The 22,248-nt window shown below is 44.8% G+C and overlaps 1 protein-coding gene across 7 annotated transcripts in view; it reads left to right on the top strand.

Annotated features, from left to right (window-relative positions):
• The window catches only part of ELFN1 (extracellular leucine rich repeat and fibronectin type III domain containing 1), a 175,706-nt gene that overhangs the window by 90,698 nt on the left and 62,760 nt on the right, over positions 1 to 22,248 (top strand). For all 7 annotated transcript variants that reach the window (XR_014713353.1, XM_084641540.1, XM_084641539.1 and 4 more), the window contains one exon: positions 11,520 to 11,691. The gene's annotated coding sequence lies outside the window, so the exon portion shown is untranslated. The remainder of the gene's footprint in view (positions 1 to 11,519; positions 11,692 to 22,248) is intronic.

The following is a 22,248-nucleotide window of genomic DNA, read 5'->3' as shown; positions in this document are numbered from 1 at the left end:
TTCAATGGGAGCAGAATGAAGCTAATAGTGAGCATTTTTGAAAATCCCATCCGTAGAGTTCACCTCTGTTCCTGTCCTCTGGGTTCTCTCTGTAGTGGAGATCTACTGGATTTACCATGGATGAATTAGCTTCATCTTGATTTTCCAGAAGATCCAGGAAACCACAGCAGCTTCTGAAGAATGTCAAAAGATCCCTAAATAGAATTTGATTCCATTTTATCTAGGTTCTTACATTGTGCTCAACACCATAGCATCTGAGTGTCTTCCAGTAGTGCATTAAGGAATGTGATTACACAACTGTCACATATTTGTTCTCTCATCCCCTCTCAAGTGGAAGAAATTTGTACAGTGGTGTATCTTGTTTAGGTAGGGGTTTAGGTTTTGTTTTGCTTTGTTTTGGTTTTGGAGAGGGAGGGGGTTGTTTGTTTTAAATGTACATGTTGCTATGTATTTATAGCAAGGACAAAGAAATGAGGTTTGCACTTGGGGTGGAAGGTGTTGAAATTTGTGATGATCCTTAGCTACTGGGGGAGTTCATTCCAGTATCCTATACCAACCCCTGAGAAGGTTCTGTCTCCTGCACAGACAAACTTTACCCTTATTGTGGAGAGTTCCATTGTGCCAGAGAAGCAGAGTTGTGAGAGTCTTGTAGGAGAACATAAAGCAAAGGAAGATCCTTTGTCTTTCAGTTATCATTTTACAGGAATAAACTGCATCCATCAGCTGAATAACGTAGCTGAAGTTGACATACTTAGATCTACTCACCGCGGTGTCTTCACTGCGGTGAGTCGATGGCTGATGCTCCCCTGTCGACTCCACCTGCGCCTCTCGCTCTGGTGGAGTATCAGAGTCGACGGGAGAGCACTCGGGGGTCGATTTATTGTGTCTACACTAGATGTGATAAATCGACCCCTGCTGGATCAATCGCTGCCCGCCGATCTGGCGGGTAGTATTGACAAGCCCTTAGGGCCTAAATGGCACCACAGACAGCAGGAAAGAATATGATTTTCTCCCTCCCCACCCCCACCCCATTGTAAATTAGTGTCTGTTATTGTGGTTAATTTGAAAACCTGCCTCTTTATTTTGGAATTTCACACATTTTGTTACCACCTCTCTTGGTGGTTTGTCATCAGGTAGTTTTAGCAAAAGGCTGTGGTGTGCTCTTTCTCTTTCAAATACAAGCTCAGAGGCCTCTATGGCAAAGATTTCCTTTAAAAAAGCTATTTATAAAAGGTAAACACCTATCTCCTCTTCCTTCCCCTCTCAGGCAGACCTACTAGCCTCAGATTCGATCTTCTCACTCTGTTTTCCATAGTGCCCAGTTTTTCCTGCACCTTTACAATTTCGGGTTGCTCTCTGTTGATCTGAGCTGCAGCTGGAGTTTCTTTGTCCTCAGTGCCCCTAATGTGGCAAAGCCTTTCTTGGAAGTTCTCCACACCATTTGGAATATCATTTGCTCTTCTGTGCACAAAAGCAGGCTGTTCTCTAACCAGGCTTACACCTTTTGCATGTCTTTTGGGATTTTTCAGCATTGCAGCTTAGGGTTTCCCATGAAGTCCTTGCCATTATAGGCCTGGGCCATGACCAGGCTACAAGGGGGCAATTCTGCCTGGCAGCAGACCCTGTAGAAACTTTGCACTTCCAGCTCTGCTCCCTTGGCTCTGAGAGGTTACCATGTTCTTGATCTAGCAGGGGTACTGAAAATTCAAAGTGTCCTGGTGGCAAACATTTGGCCCCCACCAATGTCAGTTACAAAACTCCCATTGGCTTCAATAGGGCTAAGATTTCACCCCTGGTCCTGGTAAGCAGAGTTGCCTAGTTATCTTCCAGACACCATTCTAGATCATGTGACTCAGACAGTATGACTTCTTTATTTATGCCTGTCTTATTTTGATGTATTAAAGGTGCCCGTCCCAATCTCTAGGCCGGGGTAGCCAACTGGCGGACCATGGGCCAAATCCAGACAGCCAGATGCTTTTGAATGGACTATCATTATTGTTATTAATTTTTTTTATTATTTTCTCTGGGTCTGAACCTTGACTATACCTTGACCAAAAAATTTGGACGGTGACAAAAAATAATTGACTACACCTGCTCTAGGTTGTGTGAATAATAGTACCTAGCTCATTTCAGCCATAAATCTCAAAGCACTTTATAAAGGAGGGCAGTAGCATTATCCGCATCTGTAAAATGGGGATAAACTGAGGTTCGAGGAGGGAAGCAGCTGGCCCAAGATCATGTAGCAAAGCAATGGCAGAGGCAAGAATTGAATTCACATCTTCTGAGTGGCAGTCCAGTGCCCCTGGCCCACACCACCTCCCCTGTGGGGTGTCAAAGTGCCCTGAGCCAGTGGTTCTCAACCTTTCCAGACTACTGTACGCCTTTCAGGAGTCTGATTTGTCTTGCATACCCCAAGTTTCACCTCACTTAAAAACTACTTGCTTACAAAATCAGACATAAAAACACAGAAGAGTCACAGCACACTATAGTGTTACTGAAAAATTGCTTAATTTCCCATTTTTACCACATAATTATAAAATAAATCGACTGGAATATAACTGTTGTACTTATATTTCAGGGTGATAGTTGAGCCTGTTTATCCCTTGTGAACCTTGTCTGAAGTCCGAGCCCCAGGCAGCAGGGCTGAAACCGAAGTCCTGCTAGCCAGGGCTGAAGCATGTAACTTAGCTTCGCAGCACGCCCCTAGCATGGGGCCCTGGATAATTGCCCTGCTTATCTCCCCCAGTGCCAGCCCTGCACTTGCGATCCCTCCTAAACCTACCCTGTGACTGCAACCCTCAGGTTGAAAAACAATCTAAATGAGTTGAGTATCCCCTGGAAGACCTCTGCGTACCCCTATGAGTACACACACCCCTGGTCGAGAAACACTGCACTGAGCCACTTTAACTTGTTCCCCTTTTTATACTGCTCTTGGAAGGCAGTACTGCCAACTCTTGTGATGTTTAGCACAAGTGTTGTATTAATTGGTGTTTTTCCTCTGTTCCTGGAGTCATGTGACTATGTGAGAATCTCAGCTTTCATTTAAAAAAAGTAAGTCTCTAGCCCTCATGACTGCAGAGAAAAGCACGAAAACATGGCCCCAATGGCTCAAAAGCTAGACAACAAATAAAAAGAACCCCACATTTATTATTTTTTATATATCATAGTTAGGGTGGGCCTGACCCAGGATTTTTGAATGCTTGGAGTTGGCAGTACTGGAAAGGGTCATACTTAGTAAGAGGCGTAGCCCTGACCAATCCTCCTTAATGAAAGGCCACACCCACTTTTCCAAGAGCACACTTGAAAAACAGGCAAGACCTGTGCACTGCATTATTTCTTCCCTTTCTCCCTTGGGATTATGAAGTAGCAACTATCTTGGTATAATTTACTCTCTTTTGGAGAGGATTAGATGCAACTTTGTGTCAGATGAGAATGCTGTAGATCAGATGAGACAGTCAGGTGTCAGGAGTTCCCATCTCTCAGTCAGATGCTCAGACCACAACTGTGAGTGTGTGTGAGGGAGGAGAGGGGAGATAAAAAAATTCTATATCTCTGCCTCTTGTCTGACAGATATTTTAAATTCTGTTCCGTCTCTCTTGTGCCAGTTCATTGTAAAGTATTGGAGAACCTGGCCAAAGTTCTCTAACATACTGGGGAGAATTGGAAACAGTTCTGACATTGTCCTGCCGTGCCCTAGGATGCTCTTGAAAGATGGTGAGTGGTCACTGGAGGTAAAGGTAAAAGTTCTGAAAGTGACTTAGGAAGCAAAGTCCTATTTTTAAAATGACTTAGGCACTTAGGCACTGTCGCTTTTGAATGAGACTTAAGCTCTAAGAGCCAGATTTTCAAAGGTATTTAGATACCTAGAGGTGCAGCTAGATGGCTAGTGGGATTTTCAGAAGCACGTAAGTGCCTAACTTCCATGGGCCTAGGCACTTCTGAAAATCCTGCTGGGCACCTATCTGCATATTTGGGTGCCCACATACCTTTAAAAATCTGGCCCTGAGGTGCTTTTGAAAATATTACTGTCAGTGAATAACTTCTAGCATAGATAGATAAATAGACAGATGGATTGATTTAGCTTCTTTCCCGTTTGGGAATTGTCCAGGAGCAGTTTATGATGGTCTCAAAAATATATTTTTATCAACTATTATTTGCTGAATAATTTTCACTGTTTAATCTTGCTGTGCAGCATCCTCATGAGCAGCTCGTTGTGTGTCGTTGATATTCAAAATCTGAGCTGTGTTGGTTAGTTTTGAGTGGAAGGTTTCTGTTCCCTGAATGGGTGAGCTCAGTCCTTAGGCTCATCAAGTTCAAATCCTCATGTTGGCAATTCAGATTTCATGGTCTGAAATTATTCGCTTCAGATTTGTTCTTTTACTCGAGCAAATGAGTTCACTGGCAGGAATGTTCAATTATTTGTTGAAAGCTAACACAACGGTGAATGTAAGCCATGGGTGAGTGTGTTACAGGTGCCCATCTGCGTCCAGTCTGCAGAAATCTGAGTCTGTGATAGCCTTAACTCTGACTCTTTAGTTCAAATCGTAGCAGTTGGTGCTGTTAGCTTTGGAAGTCCCCTCCCAATCTCTCGTAAGTCAGCATGACAGCCACCATATGGACCCACCCTGCTGGAATTCAAGCAAATATTCAAGAAAAGGTTGAGGTATTCTCCCAGCGCTGACTATTTGACACACTTACACACACACACACAGACCCCAGAATTATGGTACATACCCGCCACCATCTCACACACACACTCAGTCACTCTCCCCCACCCCAACAGGAACCACGCTGTACCAGACAAACTCCTCTAGATAGGATCCAGGCAAAGATGTTTGCTTAACACAGCAGCTCTTTGAAAAGGCAAACAAATGGACAGCGAAGCTACACAGACATGTCACTGTGCAGTGATTTCCGTTGTGCATTTGAGTTTGGTGCCAGCAGACCCTGACTCCACGACTGAGATCAGAAGGAAAGGGAGAAAGCAATTGTTCATTATTACAGTTTCAAGTCAGGCATGTGATGGAAATCAGTACTGGAAAATACACAATCCTATAAAGACAGAGGCTGGCTCAAAACACCTGCCACTCCCCAGCCAAGTTGTAATTAAGGCCCCAGCCCTCCAATTTGTGCCTATACAACACACCATTGATGGGGATCTGCACAGGCTCATGGGTCAAGCGGTCTAAGCACTAAGCATTGGTCCTACTGAAATCAAGCAAAAACTCTCCTTGACTTCAACAGGGGCAGGATTTGGTCCTAAATATTCTTCAGGATGCTGGGCCAGATTCTGCTCTTAGTCTCACGGCTGGTGTCCCTGTAGATTTAGCTGGAATTTCTCCAGCTCTGTATCAGTGTAACTGACAGCAGACCCACAGTCGAGCAGATTGGCAGAACAGCCATTTAAGAAGTGTCAGAAATAAACAAATAACAACCTAGAGCAGCCTTGCAAGGAAAAGAATCACTTCAGAAAGAAAATCAAAATCGCTGCAATATTTTCAAAAGGAGAGCTTGTATGTAATGGACCCTTGCTTATGTCAAGGTGGAAAAAGCCAAAACCCATTGATCTTTCAGCCATGTGGAATATTCTCCTCTGACTCACAATTGCACTTTGATAGATGCCGAATAACAGAAGCTGCAATGGGTCTGGCTCGTTCGGCCTGACATAAGCAAGGCTCAATTAAATATGCTTTTTAAAGGCTAGGATGATTTAGATGGGGGTTGGTCCTGCTTTGAGCAGGGGATTGGACTAGATGACCTGCTGAGGTCCCTTCCAACCCTGATACGCTATGATTCTATGAGCTTTCTGTTTTCCAAGTGTTTCTGGAGGTTGCTTTTTTTTGGTAGTGATTGCTTCCCTCAGAAAGTGAGCTAGTTATCTTAGGCCAAGTTAATGACTAGTGTCAATCAGCAGGGCTGAAACTGTGGTTAGTTGTTTTGGGAGTCATCTGGTTACACTCCAGAAGGGGTTCAGTGACGGTAATAGATGTGAAGCAATTGTGGGTCGGGAGGTGAGAAGATGGGGAAGGGGATGTTCTACTGATTTAGGGACAGGGCTCCGTTTCACAATCTGCTGTTCATATGTCACGCTCAGGACAGCTCAAGGCAGTTAAGAACAAGAAATCCCAATTTTTTACTTAATCCAAAGCTGTCCAGCTGTGCCTTATAAGTACCAATCTATTACTTTGCAACTTGGTAATTCCAGTGCAAGACATAATGATAGCTAATCTAACTGCATGGGGTAGTGGAGCTGCTCAGCATTACACAAACATTAGACAGATACTTCAGGCCTGAAACTGCTGGAGGAGATATGTATAATAGAAACGTCATCACAGGGGCCTCGGGTTGCCTTGTATCCACAGGGTGGTTTCTGCCCAGAGCTAGAGCTGAATATCTACCTGTGTATCTGTTGTCTTTAGTGCCCATCCTCTGAGAATCTAAATGCTGATTTTGCCCTTTGACTCCTGAATGATGATGCTTAGTTTTAATTTTCTAATTTCTCAGGCCCTGGTCTTAACCCCTTGAGCACAAACTATTCCTGACCAAGAGGGAGGATGTCACAGGGCTCTTATCACCCGCAAGCCAGTTACTACACCTCAATGGTATAATTAATGATCAGGGCCCACTGCATGGGCATAATTAAAATTCCTGCTGTGCTTTTAAATGGTTTGGAGTCGGCCTCGTGGCTCACTGCGTGCGCAATAGCCAGCCAGCATGTAAGCAATTCCTGCGTTCTTTGGAGGAGGCCTAGGGCAGCAGCTGAGAGAGGCAGGCGTCCAGGAAGGAACTAGGGGCTCAGTTCTCCTCCCAGTAAGGCTAAAAAGAGAGAGAGATGGTGGCAGCGTAGCGAGCCTTTGGGGCATGTATAATTCATACACACTGAGAGGCAATTGATGATTGAAGTGGCTCTTCCTGCTGCTGAACTGAAGTGTTCCAGAATGAGGCTTGCACTTCCATCCATTTACACTGTCCCGGCCCCTCCAGAGATAAACAAGGTAGAAAAGAAGACAGGGTGAGCCCTTCTTGGGACTGAAGTCTGGGCTCATTCCAGACCAGTCCGCTAACGGCATTCAGGGCAGCCATAGGGACCTGCTAAGAGGTTTTGAAAAATTGGGTGCATGCCCTTTTTGGCTTCTTTCTAATGGCTAAAGAAGGCTTGGAAGGGGAGAGTATGTGTGTGCATTAGGGTGACCAGACAGCAAATCGGGACGGGGGTGGAGGGTAATAAGTGCCTATACAAGACAAAGCTCCAAATATCAGGGCTATAAAATCAGGACATCTGGTCACCCTAGTGTGTGTGTGCGTGTGAACATTTAGGAATGGGATGGAGGATTGGGAAGTTAGGTTCTTGTCTGCAGTTTTTCACCTCAGAAATGTCAAGGATGGTCTTCCCTGGTCTTTCTGGATGTCTGAGAGCACGCATATTGGGAGCTCTCAGACCTCGCTGAAAAGCTTTGGAGTGTTCAATCTTTCCCAAAGACATCATTTCCGTTGTTAATTAGGCATTGAAGAGAAATAGATTTTAACAAAAACAAGCAACAGATTGTTTTCAGCAGCCTCTCAGCAGCTGAGCTCTCCCTCCACTCTCACGAGGGTATCATTTCACTAATTATCCAGCTTCCATCGCTCGTGTTCACACTAGGGTTTTCCTGAAAGTCTCCCACCATTGCACAATCACCACACAGCTCCGCGCTGAAAGCACTAGTGTGCACCAGCCACTGGCTTTGCAGCTGCCGAGTCAGCTCCCAGTGGTGGAGCTGCATTGCTGGTGATGCAGCAGTGGGAGATATTATCAAAAATGCTAGTAGCTAAACAGCCTGAGAGTTTCCAAGGCAGAGAAGGGCTGACTTTCTAATAGAAGAAAACAAGCAGGGGGGAAACCCTGTAGAGAAGAAGGAAAAAGAAACCCTTTGGGCCTTCTTTATACATCACACAGGCAGGAATAAAAAAGGACACGCCTATCTTTTTTCCTTTTTTCAGGTCACCTTGAAAGAGCGAGAACAATTAGGTCGGCCTTCTCTCCCTCAGCCCTCTCCCACTAACATACTAAGGGCAACGGCTCCCATCCTCCCCAGGCTAAAACTGGAGAGTCACAACATTAGTCTGGTTCTCTCAGTATCACGGAGTATTATTCATCTAAAGACTTTTTTAAAAGAATTGAATCCCTGCAGAGTTTGACGAGCCCTTCGAGTTCACTTGGTCTGATGAATTGGTTGGGGTGTGTGTGGGTGTGGGTATGTGTGAGAGAGAGAGAGAGAGAAAGAGAGAGAGAGAGAGAGAGAGAGAGAGAGAGAACCGCTCTTTCTGCCTCTCTCTGTGTTTGTATCAGTCTGTGTTTGTTTTCCGCAGCTGCAAATCACTAGGAGCCTGAAGAGGCTTTCATAAAATCCTGCTAGGAGTCAATCTTCAGCACCAGCATTTCCCTTCACAAATACATCGCTAATGCCGGGGGAACTCCAGGAGCTTGGTGGATCATTTAAAAACAAGAAGGTGTTATTAAATGAAAAAAACATTCTTTACAACTGTCCAGATAGAGAGAGGAATGGAAAGGATCCTGTCTCTTTGCTGCCAGCTCGCTTACTCTAATGTCTGTCCCATCGATCTCCTATGTGCTCTGCCTCAACTGCCTGATGTATTGCCCTGGTGCTTCCCTCACCCTCTGGCTTTCTTATTTCTGCCTTATGCCTTGTATCTCATTCCATTCTACAACCCATTGTTCTGGTCTCTGTCAGCAGTCAGGCAGGAAGTCCTCGCTGCCCAGGGTACAGCATTGTGCAAGGGGTCAGGTGCATTAGATAAGGGGTGGGAGTTCACCTTCCTCTGAAGAATCTGGCATACACCAATGCCCAAGGCAGGACACCATTGGTTGAATCTGACATTGCTGTATTCCTGGACGGTGGGGCAGATCCCTGAAGCTGGTGCAGTGAGAGGTAAACCACATTTCCCTGGGCCAGCCTGGTGCCTCATGTCCCAGTGAGGGTGGGTGGAGTTACCGCAGCGGCCCTGCAGCAGGTGCTATATGTGGTAGCCTCTGGGGTGAACTTGGACCTAGATGATCCCACAGAGCTATGAAGTGTTTAAGGCCAGAAGGGGCCATGCCCAACCAGACCTCCAGCATCACCCCAGCAAGAGCCCCTCTCTGGGTGAGTCTTGGGAAGAAGGCATGGCTCGCACAGTTAAAATGCCTGTCATTTTAGTTTAATCCATTGTTATGATGCCAAGCCCCTTGTTTCACTGCCCATTTTTGCCATGTCAGTGACAGGGCTAAGCAAATCATGGCGTGGGGGAGGAGGTGGGCAATGATCTGTGGATGTTCATTCAAATTTGAAAATGAATTTAATTTCAGTCTCACTTATGGCCTCCTCATGTTTGCCTTCCACACATGGTCCAATAGCACTGCTATGCCGGAAAAACAAATGTGACTCGCCAAAAGCAAATTTCAAATTGGATAGTTGATTGCCAGATTTGAAATTCACAGTGCTGTGCCATTCCATTTCATAAATCATCTGACTGGGGAACAGAAACAGTACCACCTGGGTTATGTAACTAATGAACAGGGCATGAATTTCAAATAAAAAATATTTCCAATGAACTGCTGTGTGAACATCCCGTGGATTGAAAAAGATTGAAAAACTGACATAGATATTCATTATGAATTGTTCATTCAGCTCCAGTTGCTAAGATCTAACCATTCTTAAAAGACTATGCGATGTCTTTGTAAAATTCAGTTAAGTTCCGTATAGTGACCATACCAATGACTTTGTGCTCAACAGATCTGCTCCCTGAGTGTATTCTGCTTAGGTTAGTACCAGTAATAAATTGTACTACCTTGAACTCCTATCGTCTCTGTTGCGCCCATCCCGTTGTGGGAGAGTGAGCTGGAAATAAATCCTATTCTGGCTTACACTTCTTCAACAGAATTATTTACTGAATTCCACTTGCAGAATCTAGATTTTGAAGTATATAGAGGTATGCACTTTCATCACACCTTAATTACACGTAGATTAGGCCTCTCTTGAGTCAAGGTTACTTATGATGAAGCACGAGCTGGAAAATACCCAGCTTTACTTTCAGATCCTGGTGGAATGTGCAAGGCCTGCAAATCTTTGTCCCTCTCTCCTTAGCAAACTTGGTATGGAATCCCTGAGAGGTAATTAACCCGGAATTCCCCCATCTCATTTTTATGGGCTATTTCCAAAAGGGAGCCACTGTTTAAAGTTTCTCTTGTTCAGCTTTTTTTCCACATAAGGTGTATCTGTCTCTCAGATACTAGATTCATTATTCCAGAGTCGTTCTCATCTCGTCTATGATTTTCCGCACTGACATTTGCTACACTCCAAACACTGCTCCTGCATTCCAATACCTGCCTCGCCTCTCCAATATTGGTTCCACTGTTAAAAAGCAGTCGTTGCTTTTGAGTTATTGTCCTTCTATTTCCAGTTTCAATATTAGACTTCATAACTGACCTCCAAGTATCTGTTGCTTTTCCTGATACCTCTCAACCTTGTCTTTCTGATTGATTATCCAGCTGTGTTCTCCATTGTTCGGATGACTTGCAGTTTGCCTGGTATATGTCACTGGCCTGCTCCTGCTCTGTAATGTTAGCCCTTAGTCTTTCACAAGTCTCTAGTGTCTTCCAGCCTCTGTCCCATGACCCTGATCTCTGTCACAGGTCCATCCATCTCACAGATGCCTTTCTTTTGTCTTTTCTCTTTCGGGAGGAGGGGAGGTATGTTATCTCTCTAAAGCCCTGTCCACAATGGGATCAGGAATGTGCTAGTTGAAACCATGTTTAAAACACAGTTGTTTCTAATGGGGTTCTAGCCCAATTTCTCTGACAAGTATGGATGTGGATTTTATGGCTGTATACAATAAAATCATACTGCAGACTATCTGGTCAATGGCATGGTTTGGCAGGCGGAATTCACAGAAAAAATCACCATCCAGACCGGTCAGAGGAACTGTGCCAGAACTCTGTGAGCAACAACTGTATTTAAACATGCTTGTAGCTAGCATGCTTCTGACATCACTGGATATGGCCCAGTACTTGTCCCAGATCTGTCTGTCTCTCGCTGCCTGTCTCAGGTTGTCCATCTCTCTGATATTTGTTCTATGTCTGTTGATCTCTCTGTTGATCTGCATCAGGTCTATCCGTTGCTCTGATGTTTAATTCACTGCCCTGTTTCCCTAAATCCTGCACAGAATTTGTTTTTCTTTCTGAAATATTTCCTGTTTTTATGTCTGTTCTAGGTCTCCTTTTAGCTCCAAAGGTCTCTTTCGATTTCTTCCTCCTCTATGGGCTGGCTTGCTTTCCTGTTAAATTGACTGGGTCCAACAGCTGATCTTGTTGCTAATTGATGTCCCCTCTGTCTTATATTGTTTCATGTCAGATGTCTTTGCCATTGTGTCTGATCCACTGTTTGATAGCTCTGATCTCTCTGCGGTGACTGATCCATTGCTTTCATTGGCACTCCTGTATGTCCCTGATGTATCTCCCTCTCATATTTTTTTTCCTCCAGTTCAAATATTGGGCTTGGTGACCCATCCTCAAGGATCCCTAATGTTGAGTCCCCTGTGCCGGTCAACATATGCACATGATGATTAGGCAACATTCATGACATCAATCGGGAAAAATCCACTGAGCCGCAGTTCTCTGATGTCAGAAACCAGCAGTGAGACACAGGCACAAAGGTAAGAGGAGACTTTTTCAATCACACCAAAGGAGAAAGGAGTGAACTGCAATGAACAGGCAGATGTGGGACAGCTGGGGAATAAGGAAAAGCAGTGTAAGGGGATCATGCAGATATAACAAACCAGAAAGATCAAATCCATTCTTGGTAGAGGTCAGGTACATGGAAACAGAGCGTGGAAATGATGTATGAGGGTGATTTTATAGCTTTAGATTTCAAAAGAGAAACCTTGGGCCAGTTTGCAACCTGGCACAGATGCAGGCAGCAACCCGGATATGTTTCTCTCCCATTCCTTTCTGAAAACCCTTAGAGCCTGGGATTGTTCCCAGAAGGCCTCTTTTCTGTGTGCTATCTAACTATGGATCATGCTCACATCCACAGGGAAGCAATGAAAGGGTGAGATGATTAGCTGTGCACTCTTCTTGGGCCTGCTAGGAGTGGAAAGTGTCATGGTGAGAATAGCACTGTAACCCATGTACTTGGCTACATTGGCTGAAAACTGGGTGGCATCTAGTGGGCCAGCCCAGTGTGGAATCTCAAGGAGAATTAAACAAAGCACTTTCAAAAGCATGCTGTATGCTACCCTCTAACCCACCCTCATCGTCGCTGCATCTGTGTGCGTTCGCCAAGGGAACCACATCCACAGGGTATCAGAGATGGCCCGAACCTCAGCCCTCAATCCCCACAAGTTTGACAGTGTTCAAAATTCAAACTCTGAGCCAATCTTCAATTGAAGGCCAGGTACAGTGGCCACTTTTACAAAGTCAGCCCTCCCTATAGTTAACAAAAGAGTGGTGGAGATCTCAGAATTATTGTCTTTGGTGAGTTTAGGGAAACACTGCAGGACTGCAGACTCCCCCGCCTTCCTATGAGATGCAACTAGTTGAAATAGAGTCGAGAAACTCATTCGGCAAATTTTGCCTTTGTTATTTGCAATTCTCTTTGGTATTCAACTGCACTTAACGGAAATCACAAGTGAAGACGCAGCAGCATAAGCATTATACAGGAAGGTGGCCAGCCTGCAAGCTTCCAAACTGGTCATTCCAGTTGGTTAATAGGTAGCTGCACATGCCCTACAATACATACCTTAGTTTGTGGTCAAGTACGTGTATTCGCTGAGTACGAAGCAGCTAGAAAATGGACAGATCAAAGTGAATGTTTGAAATACTCCTTCATTTTCCTCCCCTCTCTCACACACACACTATTCAAACAGCTCTGCTGTGCAGTAGCGGGGGATACATCTTGACTCATGAATTATGACCCTTCTATCTAGAATGTGGTTTTTGGGGAGAAAGTGGGGTGGGTTTTTTTTAAGATTGGATTTACATTCTTTCATTGAATTTAGGGATTACGGAAAAATGACTTTTCCAAAACCGAAGTGTAGTTATCTGCCTTCACCCCAACTTGCACAAAACGGTGTATTTTTACAAATTAGAAAGAGAACATTAGGTTCACACCACCTCTATAATTTAGTTTTCTAAGATTAGTCTTTGCCATGTGTTGGCTGTTGAAATATCTGGCTTTAGAAATATTTGTATTTCTTGTCTCCACCTCAAGACCATTTAAAAGGTTTTCATCCATCCATTGAGAGAGATAACTGTTGTATAAAGGCGCAGAGTGAAGTACTCTTTTTTTGCAGGGTGTAATTTTTTGCACACTGTTATTTAAAATATGCTTTTTAAGAGGACAAAAGGGAACAATTTAATGGAAACAAATTTGTATCGGAAAATGCACAGCTGGAGAAAAATATTTTTTTGCATTATTTCTTGGGAAGACAGGCGAATTAGAGCAAGGATGGAATTAAAAAATGAGTTTAAACATTACTTAAATGGGTTGTTGAGACCGAAAAGAATAACAACTTTGGGAATAAGCTTTGCTTAGAGCCTCCATTTCCAGCCGAGCCAGGTTTACGGCAACTACCTTATTTTACCAAACTCCACTTTTTTATTCTTTGCAATAAATGTAGCACTGGTGAAAGGTAGTTGCATCGACAGCCCTGGAGACAGGCCTGCTTTACACCTAAAACATAGGTCAACTTAAAAAGAAAAGGAGGACTTGTGGCACCTTAGAGACTAACCAATTTATTAGAGCATAAGCTTTCGTGAGCTACAGCTCACTTCCTCAGATGCATCTGAGGAAGTGAGCTGTAGCTCACGAAAGCTTATGCTCTAATAAATTGGTTAGTCTCTAAGGTGCCACAAGTCCTCCTTTTCTTTTTGCGAATACAGACTAACACGGCTGCTACTCTGAAATAGGTCAACTTAGTTACGTTGCTCAGGGCTGTGACAAATGCACGTCCCTCAGAGACGTAGTTAAGCTGACTAGGCCCCATTATAGACACCAGCATAGCTACCGCCTCTTGAGGGAGTGGATTTACTACAGGGACGAAGAAAGCCTTTCCGTTGCCGGAGCAAGGGTCTAGACTAGCGCTACAGGTCCATAGCTGCAGCCCAGCAGCTGTGCCGCTGTAGTGTAGACAAACCCTGACAGATGGTTATACAGTCAGCAGTCCTAGGGACAGACAAACGAAGTCCTGGAAATACACGGACAGAGGCAGAGGCCAGATGGAACAAAGAGGTAACAGTCAGGGAGGGTAGGCAGGAAAAGATAGGAAAATTCCTTATCCAGGGGCAACATTTTCAAAAGCACCTAAGTCCCATTTTCAAAAGTGACTTAGCCACTTAGGCTCTGTTTAATTGAAAGTCAGTGGGACTTTAGCACTTAAATCCCATTAGGTGCTTTTGAAAATTTACCCCCGGTTACAAACACATGGCTACTGGCTAGGCAAGACAGACAGACAGCAATCTGTGTATAAACGAAGACAGACCCAGACCGAGGCAGTGAATTACAAACATCAGTGCTAAGACAGCAGGCCTGGGACAGGAAGGAAAAAGACAGTTTTGTTATCTCAGTTTATAAGCCCTACATCTTGAAGGCATTTATATCAAAGACTCCCGCAGGGCTTTCTCAATTGACTGTTATAAAGTCTAATGTTGAGTTATCAAGGATGTAAAATGGAACTTGCGGCAAAAGGAGGATAAGGGCTTTATTCCTGCTACAAAATAGGAGAAAACGAGCCATTTGAGAATCATTAAGCCAAACAGGTTGGGATGGGCCTCTTTGGACACAACAAGAGATGGATTTTGCTCACTGCAGAATGGTTAATTATGATGAATGACCTTCCTCTCCCTCTGTCTGTTCCACCTCCCTTCTGCCCCAGCCTCGGCAGCAACTGCTGCAAGCAGAGCTGGCCAAATACTGCCAACCCAGCATCTGGGACCATACCTTCCGATGAAAGCCACTTGTTGGCTTTGGCAGAATTTGCAGTCTCTCTTCCCACTTCCCACAAACATTTGTGCAAGCAAGTTTGTATTCACGGGCTCTTGGCAGCAGGAAGGGAAAGTGCCACGAATTCTTGCACAGGTGAGTATTAACACAAGTATCAGCACAGCTACCCTGAGAGCAGTCAGACACCTGGGAGCCATCCCATCAGAAAACAGCGAGAATAGTGTGTGACTATTGCACAGCACAAGCCGGTGAATTTTGGATAGTGAGTACTGGAGGCTGAGGAGTAACCCCTAGGCTGACATGTTTGCATAAACCATTTGCCAAATGATTTCACGCAATGAACGGATTAGTAAAAGTCGAAGCCTTCTTGTGGGGATTTTGCTACATTCATCAATTAAATTGTTTGTTACGAACAGCTTTGCCCTATCTAGCTCCAGGATGTCAGCCTTGTAATTTTGCTGGCATAGGGTACTGGCTGCACATCCATGAAATCTCACTGCCAACCTCTTCTTCCCCCACTTTTTCCAGGCCATCAGCAGTGAAAACCCTGCAAGTAGCCTAGACTGTGGCCCTTCCAGTGCAAGCCGTTCATTTAAACTGAAGGATCTCTCAGTGACTCCGTCTGCTAAGTGACGTTAGGAAAGGAAAGGTTATAGCACCAGTTAGTGCTGTGCCCTCAGAATATAACCTCTTTATCTAACGGGCTGCAAGGAAGGAGGCATGTGATTGGCTGAGGGAGGTTCTGAACCACGTAGGTGTCCTGGAGAGCCGTCAGCCTTGTTATCTTCATTTTTATTAGAGGACTAAAAAGGGCTGGCTAAAAACCATGGCCCTCTGATGGCAGCTTGGTAGCCTGTAGTATGAAATGAGATGATGTCCAGATGTCCCCATATCAAAAACGTTGCGGATTTCACGGGGGAGACCAGCGTTTCTCAAATTGGGAGTCCTGATCCAAAAGGGAGTCTCGGGGAGGGGGTCACAAGGTTATTTTAGGAGGGTCACGGTAATGCCACCCTTACTTCTGCGCTGACTTCAGAGCTGGGCAGCCGGAGAGCGGCGGCTGTTAGCCGGGCGCCCAGCTCCGAAGGCAGCGCCCCGCCAGCAGCAGCGCAGAAGAAAGGGTGGCAATACCGTACCTGCCATCTTTACTTCTGCGCTGCTGCCTTCAGAGCTGGGCCCTCAGTCAGCAGCCGCCTCCGTCCAGCCACCCAGCTCTGCAGGCAGCAGCGCAGAAGTAAGGGTGGCAACACCATCCCAGGCCATCCTTACTTCTGAGCTGCTGCTGGCGGCGGCTCTGCCTTCAGAGCTGGGCTCCCGGCCAGCAGCCGCCGCTCTCCAGCGGCCCAGCTCCAAAGGCAGCGCCGCTGCCAGCAACAGCGCAGAAGTAAGGGTAGTAGTACCGCAACCTCCCCCCTACAATAACCTTGCAACCCCCCCCAACCCCCCTCTACAACTTCTTTTTGCGTCAGGAGCCCTACAATGACACCACCATGAAATTCCAGATTTAAATAGCTGAAATCATGAAATTTATTATTTTTTAAATCCTATGACCGTGAAATTGACCAAAATGGACCGTGAATTTGATAGGACCCTAGTCATAAGGTTCCCCTTGGCCTAAAATTCTATGAAATGACAAATACTAAATTAGTATTATTTAAGTCATGCAGGCCCCATGCATGCCCCATTTGTATATATATAAATGGGGTATGCATAGAGTGTGGGATTAATCTCTGAAAAAAAGTGGAAACTGTACTGTTAGAGACATTGAAAACCAGCCTGGACAAAGATGTGGTGAAGGGGATCACCCTGCATTGCCAGGGGTGGGAAGGGAGATGAATTCAGGTTTCTCCTCTATAACTTGAATGAGTCTGTGATCTGACATCCATGTGTAAAGTATTAGGGCAAATATCTGCCATTGTGGCATCATAGGTAGAGAACAGCAGAAACTGGACTTGCTGCTCCCCAACCACCCTCACCGAGTGTTAGGGTGTCAGATTCTGATGCAAACCTCTCATATTCCGCAGTCAGACTTTCTGTGCTGTCCGGATCAGACCCAGATTCCCCTGTGTCTAGCAAGCAGGCAGTACCAAATAGGAACATGAAATCTCCCATGATGCATGTAGCCAAATATGCAAATAAGGTATATGAGAGAAGGGGATAATTCCTTCCTGCTACTCACAAGGAATTGGTTTACAGCCTGAAGCTCTGATTACTTCTATCTTTGCCTGCCTAACAGTAACTACACATAGCTCCTAAAATTACCCAGATCTTTTTCCAAATGCAGCCACTCTATTGGATTCACTGACCTCTATTGGACTCACTGACCTCCCAGGGGAGCAAATTCCACAGGCTGCCTTTATTATTATGACCTGGCCCTAGAGGCCCCTGCTCAGACACACAGGTAGACACAGTCCCTTCCCCCAAGAAGGTGTTTACCTCCCGGCGCCAGTAAAAGAGGAGGAGATGTGTGACATCTTAAATGTCTGCGATGGGAAACTTCTCAGTGCAGTAACCCAATCTCTCCTGACATTCTGGTCCTGTGAGTCAAATCTGGACAAGAAGGGTGTAACCATCATACCAGAGCTAACCACTCCAGGAGACTCACCAGCAGAGAACCTGAGCCTGGCTGCGAAAGTGTCTCTGAAACGAAAGGCAAAGAGTCAATGCTGACAAGTAAAATTCAGACAGAATGGTTTGGCTGATGGGATTAAACTGCAGCTCCCCCTGGAGAAGGAGAAGCACATGGTCTCACACTGAGACCCACAACGAGACAGAGAATTTGCGGGGATTTCAGCATGGCACTGTGACCCAGAAGGACACCATCCATAGTTCGCCTCTTCCCCATGGCCTGAATCTTCCTCTGAGCTTTTTTTAGTTATTTGTTAAACCAGTCTGTTTGGAAATTAGCCATCAAAGCACCTTTCCCTCCCACTCCCATCCTCTGTGCCTCTCAGCCATTGACATTAACATTGGAATGCCTGCATTGGATTTGAATGGATTTTAATAACCCCATGCAGGCCTACATTAATAAACCAGTGTGAAAGACAGCACACAGCAGCTGAAAATGAGCCTCCTGGAAACGTAGCTATAAAACATGTACATTGGTCTGCCTGTCAGATAGACAGAAAGATACATATGGCAATAGAGAAATAGTCTATCTCATCTATCTAATCTGTCATCTCTCCCATCACGCTCACACTTGAGTATCTACCTTAGTCTCACATCTAGACCAGGGGTAGTCAATAGGTGGACCGCAGGCCAAATCCAGACTGCCAGATGCTTTTGAACAGACCCCAAAATCTTTTCATGTACTTGTTATCATTATTTATTTATTTATTTATTTATTATTTTCTCTGGAGTCTGGACCTCGACTATACTTTGACCAAGAGATTTGGATCTTGACAAAAAATAATTGACTACCCTTGATCTAGACTCTGGATACAGAGCCAGATTCACTTATGGCAGCTTCCCCCAGTGTAGACCCTGACATAGGGCTCTTGGGGGCAGAAAGTCTCCTGGAGAAAGGTAGTGGTGGCACAAATCTGCAACTGTCCTTCCACCAGAGGGGCCATAAGGGGCCAGCACGGCCTGCTAAGTGAGTGGGGCTGGCGAGGATTGGGGGCGTGATTGATTCTGCTAATGTCTGCTGCAGCCTCTGCTGTCTGGGCTATTGATGCAGAAACCCAGAGGGAAGGTGGAGATGGGAAACACAGCTGCCCTCTCCTAGTGAGAGCCTCCCCCCATGGTGCAGCACTCAGGCTGGCATAGGGAGGTGGAAGCAGCCAGAGCAGCTCTGGCCTGGCGCCTGAGAAGCAGGATTGAGCTAGCAGTATTTTTATATTTGATGATTAATATAAAATGAAGACCTTGGTTTAATACAACCCCATATGTCAGGCGTTCAAATTAGATACAGTGTAACCCAGCTGAGATGCGGGGACAGTGTATAAAATATAACAGGAAGATTAAAAGGTGTCCCCAGGCAGAAGAGGATATTTATTTATTTACAGCCTGATGCAGTACCTGACAATCGTGTAGCGCCAGAATTGACGATGCTGAAACCTCTTCCAAGACTGTCCTGAGATATGAGAACTAAACATGCCCCTGGCCTAGACGCGATCCTATTAGCTTTCCTATGGGAGTCGCCTACACTCATTGATTGGGATGAATACAGGCTGCAGGATCAGACCCTGCTTTACCACCTTGCTGATACCCTGCCTTCTATCTTGCCCGCTTGGATTGGAAGGAATGACACGCCTTGTTCGAAGGGCTTGTAGAGAGCACTCGTATCTTGGCTTCTTCAGCCGCAGGCTTGTCATATGCTCTCCTGAGTCTCCTCTTCCTCTTCTGAGAGCAAAGTGCCACAAATTTGCCCCCTTTTAAAAGAGATGCATCTTCTAAAGACTTACATGGTTGGGCAGTTGAGGCTGCTCTAACTCGTGCTGGGGACTGAACTAGCCCCAGGCTGGGCCCAGGTCCTGGGCGCTGCAAACATGCTATAAAGTCACTTGTCCTGCACCAAGTGCAATTTCACTTGACTAGAAATTATAGGTCCTTAGTGGGGCCAGTTTGAAAATTGATGCATTGCCTGGGGGCAAAGCTATGGTGGTTTCTAGTTGGTATTAAATTCTATATATGTAACCAATCATGGTATATAACACGCAGCTGTAAAGAGTGGTTTGGGGTGCCCAATATGAGACACCTTAACTTACTGAAAATTGGACCCCTTTAGGGTGCCTCACATTGGGCATCCAAATCACTAGTCACTTGAAAATTTTGGCCCAAATGGGCCTCCGTTTTTTCTTGTTTTTTTTTAAGAAGAAATTGGCGCTAACTACCAAGTGATATTAAAGAGGAACATTTGCCCTAAGTAAATGCAAAATGGTTTGATGCATGGAAAGCATTTTCCATTAAGCTCATTTGTACATAAAGAGCTAACAGTTTGAGATTATGATTATAATGACAATGATTACTATTGTTAGTTCGCCTTTAAATGGTGCTATTTTTACCCCATAGTTCTGTCTTTGGGGGAAGTAAACAAGCCTTATTAAAGAAGTCAGTCTTCCTCTACAATTCCTCCCTCTCTTTTCATTCCTTCCTGTCTCATCCCTTCTATATTTCCACCTATCTCCTTTCTTCCCCATTCTTCCCTCCCATTAGAACAATTTTTCAAAGTGGAATTTTGATGCCTAGGATCTTTAAAAATCCCTCCCATCATCTCAGCAGGGTGAGGTCTGGGCAGTGCTTGGCTGGGAGAATGCCGAGAGAAAATCAGACATGACTGGAAGTGGTCTGGATGGAAGTGTGCAGTCTTTCCTCTCAGTGTGGACTGAACTAAGGCTCCAGTGCAGGGTGATGGTGCGTGGTGCTTCAGGATGGTGCTGCCTGTTGGAGGACATATAAAACCTAGCAGATCTTTAGCACTTGTAGCCATTAACGCAACCATGGCAACATGAACCTCAGTTTTGGCCCCATCACAACTTGGGTAATTAGTACATTGCTTCTTGTTTATTTATATTCCCCTCCCATTTTAATAGAACATAAGAACATAAGAACGGCCATACTGGGTCAGACCAAAGGTCCATCCAGCCCAGTATCCTGTCTACTGACAGTGGCCAATGCCAGGTGCCCCAGAAGGAGTGAACCTAACAGATAATGATCTAGTGATCTCTCTCCTGCCATCCATCTCCATCCTCTGACAAACAGAGATTAGGGACACCATTCCTTACCCATCCTGGCTAATAACCATTAATGGACTTAACCTCCATGAATTTATCCAGTTCTCTTTTAAACCCTGTTATAGTCCTAGCCTTCACAACCTCCTCAGGCAAGGAGTTCCACAGGTTGACTGTGCGCTGAGTGAAGAAGAACTTCCTTTTGTTTGTGTTAAACCTGCTACCCATTAATTTCATTTGGTGGCCCCTAGTTCTTGTATTATGGGAACAAGTAAATAACTTTTCCTTGTTCACTTTCTCCACACCACTCATGATTTTATAGACCTCTATCATATCCCCCCTTAGTCTCCTCTTTTCCAAGCTGAAAATTCCTAGCCTCTTTAATCTCTCCTCATATGGGACCCGTTCCAAACCCCTAATAATTTTAGTTGCCCTTTTCAGAACCTTTTCTAATTCCAGTAAATCTTTTTTGAGATGAGGGGACCACATCTGTACGCAGTATTCAAAATGTGGGCATACCATGAATTTATATAAGGGCAATAAGATATTCTCGTCTTATTCTCTATCCCTTTTTTAATGATTCCTACCATCCCATTTGCTTTTTTGACTGCCGCTGAACACTGCATGGACGTCTTCAGAGAACTATCCACGATGACTCCAAGATCTTTCTCCTGATTAGTTGTAGCTAAATTAGCCCCAGTCATATTGTATAATTGGGGTTATTTTTCCCAACGTGCATTACTTTACATTTATCCACATTAAATTTCATTTGCCATTTTGTTGACCAATCACTTAGTTTTGTGAGATCTTTTTGAAGTTCTTCACCGTCTGCTTTGGTCTTAACTATCTTAAGCAGTTTAGTATCATCTGCAAACTTTGCCACCTCACTGTTTACCCCTTTCTCCAGATCATTTATGAATAGGTTGAATAGGATTGGTCCTAGGACTGACCCTTGGGGAACACCACTAGTTAGCCCTCTCCATTCTGAAAACTTGCCATTTATTCCTACCCTTTGTTCCCTGTCTTTTAACCAGTTCTCAGTCCATGAAAGGATCTTCCCTCTTATCCCATGACAACTTAATTTACGTAAGAGCCTTTGGTGAGGGACCTTGTCAAAGGCTTTCTGGAAATCTAAGTACACTATGTCCACTGGATCCCCCTTGTCCACATGTTTGCTGACCCCCTCAAAGAACTCTAATAGGACACAGTATTCTATCTATGGTGTGGCTGTTCACTGTTAAACAGCTGCTGTGTTCCACCTAGAGGTGGCTGCATGTCTGTGGTAAATGGAGTGAGGGCTGTTAAAACATGCACAGTGAGGGCTACACAGGCACAGTGAGGGCTGTTAAAACATTTAGGCTGACTTTGAGGCTGAGATTTTTCAGAGCCATCGTGGAGAGTCAGATACCCAGTCCTGATTAACTTTAATTGCAAATCCCAGAGGCAGCTTTCAAATGCTCAGCCTTAATGCCTGAAAGTAAAATGCTACACCTTGTTTTGAAACGTGTGTGTGTCAGGCAGGGATGGTGTCTTTTATTTATCTGTAAAGTGCCCGGCACTTATGACTCTGAAAAAATAACAGAAAAGGTGGAAATGAT

This window comes from Lepidochelys olivacea (genome assembly GCF_965140295.1).
Source record: "Lepidochelys olivacea isolate rLepOli2 genome assembly, chromosome: 10".
Classification (NCBI taxonomy): Eukaryota; Metazoa; Chordata; order Testudines; family Cheloniidae; genus Lepidochelys; species Lepidochelys olivacea.
The sequence above is the reverse complement of the archived record's forward strand: the minus strand, read 5'-3'. Positions and strand labels throughout refer to the sequence as shown.